Source organism: Nothobranchius furzeri, chromosome 12 (assembly GCF_043380555.1).
Source record: "Nothobranchius furzeri strain GRZ-AD chromosome 12, NfurGRZ-RIMD1, whole genome shotgun sequence".
NCBI lineage: Eukaryota > Metazoa > Chordata > Actinopteri > Cyprinodontiformes > Nothobranchiidae > Nothobranchius > Nothobranchius furzeri.
The window spans coordinates 65,753,249-65,760,126 of NC_091752.1; positions in this window are offsets into that span (position 1 = coordinate 65,753,249).

The window sequence follows — 6,878 nt, forward strand, 5'->3', positions numbered from 1 at the left end:
AAAAACTTTATTTTTTAGACCTTCATAGTTTTGAACTACATTATTATATAGTCAAAATTGATTATTTATCCCATAGCCCAGGAATCTAGACAAACCATTGCAGTTGCAAAATATTTTGCTCTACAGGTTGGTCTAGCCACGTTCCATTGTAGCCACATTAAGAAAGAAGAAAGAAAACTATGTTTAATGTATCTCAGTAGGTCTTCGTCCATCCATTCCCTTCCACTTAACCGGAGTCAGGTTGTGGGGGCAGTAGCCTAAGCAGCAGGGAGGCACAGAGTTCCCTCTCCCCATCCACTTGGAGCATCTCCTCCAGGGCAATCCCAAAGGGTTCCCTGGCCAGCAGGAGAAATAGCCCCTCCAGTGTGTCCTGGGTCTTCCTTTGGGTCTCCTCCTGGTTGGACGAGCCCGGAAAACCTAACCAGGGAGGCGTCCTAACTAGATGTCTGAGCCAACTCAAGTGACTCCTCTCGATTTGGAGGAGCAGCAGACCTACTCCAAGCCCCTCCCAGATGACCAAGCTTCTCACCCTATAGCTCTACAGGAGAGCCCAGACACTAGGGCTGGGCTATATTGATATTTTTTAAATTTCGATACAAATTTTAAACAAGAAACAAGATGACTTTATATCAACATAACTGGTCAAACTGCTATGCTAGCAATTAGCTGCTATGCTAGCAATTAGCTGCTATGCTAGCGACTAGTTGCTCCGTCTCTAAGCAGTTATTACATGTATTCTCACAAGTTTGCTCAATCTGAAAGCCTCTGGGTAAATGTGCTGCTCTAGACTTTGCATTTGGCTTCATGGTTTTCAATTATTTGGGGATGTTCAATGCCAACGGACTTCTGTTTTTCCATCCTGCGTGTGTGGAGAGACCAAGCCCCCATAATTCGGGTCTGAAAATGAAGCCAACACGGTAGTGACAAAAATTGCATTTCCACCCTCATCCACTAGGGGCTGGTGTCAGAAGCGAGCAAATCCTCATTGACTCCCATGTTAAAAATACCAATTTCACAGCAGAAATAAACATGATTACAGCCTGGTTCCAAAATACGTTTTAAGTTTAATAGATCTAGTTTACACTCATGACAACTGGGGGGGGGGGGGGGGGATTTTTTAGTCACTCTTCTGTTTAAGTGTATTAAATGCCTAAAAATCGGAATAATTAATGAGCATCAGACCCACGTGACTGCAGAGCTAGCTCAGGGGAAAGGCCTCAGCTTGAGCCTCGGCCTCTCCTGAAAACTTCCGCGATTTTTAGTCTCTCAACTTAGACCATTAGTTGTAGCGTTTGTGCATTCTTTTTGGATATTATTTGTGCAATTGTTGGACAAAATGACTTGCTGTGGTATGAATTGCACCAATGGAGCGTCCAAGGAGTTTCCACTTTATTTTTTTCGGTAAGTAAAATGATATTTATGTATTTTAGGTCACTGCCGCTCTTGCGCTAGCTGAGCTTAGATGTTAACATGTACTGTTTAACCATGAAATTTAAAATTAATAGGGTAAAACCCAGTGCATTTAACATAACGTTGCGTTTTTGAAAATGGGTTGAAATATAACATGTTGGTGGAGCTGGGTTCCGACTATCGGTATGGTCCCTTCCCCTCAGCGGCAGCTCGGCGCATCTCAGATTGCAGCGGCGCTTGTCTGCTGTGCGGCTGCCGGCTTGTGGAGCTCTCGGGAAACCTTTGTGTTCCACCCGGTTTTACCTAACGGTCAGCCCGGCGTATCTCTGACTCAGAAGCTCCGGTGTTGTGCACAGTTAACTCCGGTTGTAGCTACGTAGCTACCTCCGTTAGCTTAGCTCCCACCTCCGCGTTAGCTCTGCGTTAGCTTGTAGCTACATCACTTCAGTTTGACGGGTGTCGTCATTTGATACCAGCCTTACAGCACCACCCTCTGCTCCACCTCTCTTTCCTTTTGTGGAATTGTCTGGACTTGACGGAACCTGTGACTGTTAAAATGGCGGTGGTGGCCACCTCCCATTTTGGCTTAAAAACTTATTATTGGAGCCTATGGAAACGAATTGTCCAGTATATATGTCGATGGGAGAGACGAGCCAAATCCCTCCCTTCCCTGGGTAATCAGGAAACATCTACGGATAGCCGGAGTGGCCAAATTACCTCAAACATCTTTGGTATGTTCTTGCCATGTCTGATTTCTAATTCCATTTTTGGTTATTTTTTAAAACACAGAAAATGTTTCTTTTTACCTTGCCTGCTGACAGTTTCGTTCGCGGCTACAAACTTCCTCAGAGCTGACGCTCGTGGAGGCGTCACTTCCTACTCCGTTTATCTGCGGGCAGCAGAGGACAGTCTTGTGTCTTGCCAAAGGCAGCGCTCCATCGGTTTGGTGGGCGGGATAATGCAGTGGCTCGTTTGAAATGGCTTTGGCATCAACTTTGGACTATTTAGACTTGGGCTTCTCTTTAAGTCAAGAGCAGATATAGCCGTTCATCTTCAAGATCTTTGAAAAGGTTGTAGCTACAACTCACAGCTGCTCTTGATGAACATAATATCTATGATAGTTTCCAGTCAGGTTTTCATAGAGCTCATTCTACTAAAACAGCTCTTAAGCCTAATTTATACTTCTACGTCTGCGTCAGGACAGAGACACGCTACGCCATTATCCGTCCTTGCGAGCCTGCTAGAGAGCCCTCGCAAAGATGGACGGAGTCGAGCTCTCTTTTCTAAACGCTTGTCTGAGGAGACGGAGAACGCAAGCTTGTGATTGGTCAGGATGCCGCTTCCTGTGAATTCCTCACCAGCACCACCATTACCCAGTTAAAAAGTAAAAAGATATTTAGCAGCTGACCCAGAACAGATCGAAGAACACATCACGGAAAAAGTTTTGAAATAAGAAAGTTTATTCACCCGTGAGTGAACGAGTACAAAATACAGAGCAAACAAGGACGAAAACGATGGGAAAAGTGGGTTTAGAAGTGGCGTCCGCATGAAGAGGTGGAGGAGAATGAAGGACAAATTTGTCCGTGTTATAAAGTCTCTGAAATATATAAACACATTAGTATAAATATACTAACGTGAGTGTTATGGTGGCATACCACAGAAAGATGCTACACCCTCTGTTGTCCTGGCGGGAAACAACTTTGCAACACTCCGCTGCCTGAACAGAAGTTTGAATGTGAAACCCTTTCTGATACTCCATGTGCGACTCTCTGTTGCGGAGCTCACAGAGAAGTATAAACCAGGCTTTAGAGTCTCTAATGACCTTCTTACTCACAGTGATGCAGGGGAATGTTCTGTTGGGGTTCTGCTGGAGCTGACTAGCCTGGCCTGCCAGACTCCTCCTCTGTTTAATTTTGCACAGAAGTCCTGGGAACTCTCCTATTCAAATGACCCCACCCCGTGAGAGTTCTAACCGAGCCAATCAGCGCTGCGTAGCGTACGTCACACACCATAACGCCGTGTTTGTCGAACATGGCGACTGTAGCGGAGTTTGCTGCGGCTCTTTCCTCTGTTCTAAATGACTTGGACATGTCTTTAAAACAGCAACAAGTAGAAGTGCTAAAAGCCTTTCTTCTAAAGAAAGATGTTTGCACTGTTGCCAGACGCCATTTTTGACTACAGCTAAAAAACTACAACGTCGCGGACGTCACACATGCTCAGTTTCTCATAAACAACGAAGACAGCGGCGGAGTTTGCTGTGGCTCTTTCCTCCGTTCTAAATGACTTGGATGTCTTTAAAACCACAAGTAGAAGTGCTAAAAGCATTTCTTCAAAAAAAAAAAGATGTTTGCACCATTGCCAGATGTCTTTTTTTACTACAGCTAATAACTACAGCGTCACGCGGTACAGTCGGCATTTGAGCTGCCTTGTCCTGCCCCTCAAGTGCCTCTCTGCATGTGAGTTACCAGACTCTTTCTCTGTGCAGAATTAAGCAGAGGACAAGTCTGGCAGGCCAGGCTTGGACCTGACTGCAGCCGTTGACACTGTTGATCATCACCTGCTACTGGAGAGGCTGAGAGACTGGGTAGGACTATCAGGAACTGCTCTGGAGTGGTTCTCCTCTTATCTGTCTGAGCGTTTCTTGTTTGTGGCCGTCTCCATGTTTGGGTCTTCCTCCACCTCCCATGGTATCCCACAAGGTTCTCAGGAACGTAGAAATCAGTGAGCATGTGGGTGGGACAAAAGGCGTGTAGGCGTGTCTGTGGTGTCTCCCTTAAGCAAAGGCAGCCGTGAGCAGTGTTGCTATTGGAGACTCTGACTGCTGTGTCTGTCCTCGCACAGGGCAGCTCAAGCCTCGGCAGCGCTGTCTCTGTGTGTGTGCTTCTCACAGCACATCTCAGTGACCGAGACTGAGAGACGGCTTTATTCAGTATCCAGAATAATGAATAGAGCTCCGGACCCCAGTTAGTAGATGCCATATTGGCAGGTAAAAGAAGATAAACAAACACGGATGTAAACATGAACGTGAACGGGATCAGCTTGGATTTTACTTCGTCAGAGTCTACTTCACACTTCAAAACCGAAGAAATCGTTTTATATAGTCAGACATTAAATAGACTAAACATCTCTGACCCTTACCGTGCCCCTGGGATACTTTTTAAAAACGCCAGAAGCTGTCGGAGCGGACTTCTTACCGGACCTAGCCGGGGAACCCCTTGGGATTCCCCCGGAGGAGGAGGTGGCTGGGGAGAGGGAAGTCTGGGCCTCTCAACGCTACATGCCCCCGCAACCCGACTCCGGATACGCGGAAGAAAATGGATGGATGGACAAATAACAGATTTACACGTAAGTAGTTTAAATAGAGTGCTGTGCTGTTTGAATGTATAAACTGAACTCCAAGAGAAATCACTAGTTTGATTTTTTTCCGTGAATAAAATAAAAATGTCAGGCAGGAGCGTCTCAGGATCTGTCTGAGATCTGTCTCGGTGACACAGATAACAGCAATCCAAAGTGCTTTTTATGTGTGATCTGACAATTGATCAACCATTGCTTAAAAATTAAACACAGCTTAGCCGGTTAATTGCTGTCATCATAAAACACGGAAACAGCAGCACGCAGAAATCACGAGGCAACGTTTTACGTGATGTTTACTTGCTGCTATGAGTAATAAGACAGAAAAGCCACGCCAAAATAAGTTTAGGAAGCCCACTAAGAATCGTAATAAAAGCATTTATAATAAATACCATACACAGTTGAGGAAACGTTGGTTTAAGTACCTGATATGAAGTTGTCGCTGCATAAGCGAAAACCTTTACTCTCGGGATCCCACAGCTTCATTTTAGCCCGGTCACTAGCGCGTCTTATTACAATGATCCAACGTTTGCGGCGTTGCAGATCTTGGGGAATCCTGTAGATGGCTTATTCCTTATGTCGTCCGTGTCTGTTCTGCATCCTGGGGCACAACAGGAATCTACCATATTTCCTGTCTGATTTAGTTTTCTGACAATAACAAATAGTCCAGCTGCCGGCTTCTACCTGCCAAGATGGCGCCGTTTCGATTTGAACTGTTGCATGCCGGGAGAAGTGACGTCAACTCCCGGAGCTCTATAGTGCAATGCGAGCAGCCACTGCTGGCTTATTCTCCCCGCCAATCAGAGGCTCCCCCTAATGGTAGGCATGAATTTGAACTGGCCAATCAGTTGGCAATGGGAGTGTTGGGTCAGTTCAGCACGAAGCAGCCCGACTTGGAAAGAGGGCTGTCAAAACATCCGATTGAGCAAAGAAAAAAAAACAGGCCACTCAGATATGAACTCTTTATACCAGGGGCCTTCAATTCCGGGCCTTGAGGGCCAGTAACCAACATGTTTTAGTGGTTTCTCTGCTCCAACACACTTCACAGATTCAGTGTTTGAATCACTTGTGCAGAAGCTCATCAGGCTCTTCAGAAGCCTGTTAATTACCTGCTGAGTGAAATCAGGTGTGCTGTAAAGGAGTTAAAACTGAAACGTGGTGGATACCAACCCTCCAGGCCCGGAATAGAATACCCCTGCTTTGTACCAAATCTGGGTGGGGGTAAGTTGGCCCTAATGTGAAAGTAGGTTAGGTTCCCTGGACCAATAAAAGTCATTTTCTGATACCATTTGATATGTGCTATTGATTCAACATATGGGAATTTTAAAGACACATTTTGATGCCAAGAAAGCAGGCGGCAACAGTTACTGTGAAAACACGTAGAGGACTCTTAACTGCTTGTCTTTACGCAATCAAACCAGACAATAAAAAGAAGTAAATTGCTGTGAATTTAGTGAGATTTTCATCCTTCCAGGATGAAAGGTGTCATTTAATAACCAATTTTTACAAGCTAGTAAATCTCAAATTAAATGACATAGTTGAAACAAATACTTATTTTTCATTTAGTACAACATATGTGATTCAGTGTATAGGAAAAGTGGACCAGAAAATAACTTATAGCCTCGTTAACTTACCTTTTTTTTTTGTTTTGTTCAGCAGACCCATGAGCTGACAGGACAGTTAACTTTTACAGGGGCTTAGCAGTTTAAAACGCCATTAAAACATTGCCTCATCATTTAAGCAATCACACCTGGGATTTAATGATTTGGCAACCATTTACACAAGTAATTATTGTTGAGCTATTCACTGGTGTTGCTGAAAATGTTGCATAAGTACATGATACAAATCTCTGAGGCTGATATTCTGCCATTTTGTCCTCCATACATTTTCAGCCGCTTATCCGGGGTCGGGTCGCGGGGGCAGCAGCCTAAGCAGGGAGGCCCAGACTTCCCTTTCCCCAGCCACTTGGGCCAGCTGTCCATCACTTGTGAACAAGACCCCGAGTTTCTTAAACTCCTCCACTTGAAGCAGGACCTCATCCCTGACCCGGAAAAGGCATTCTACCCTTTTTATGTGCTATGCTTTGAATGAATGAAGCCAACAGGACCACTACATCT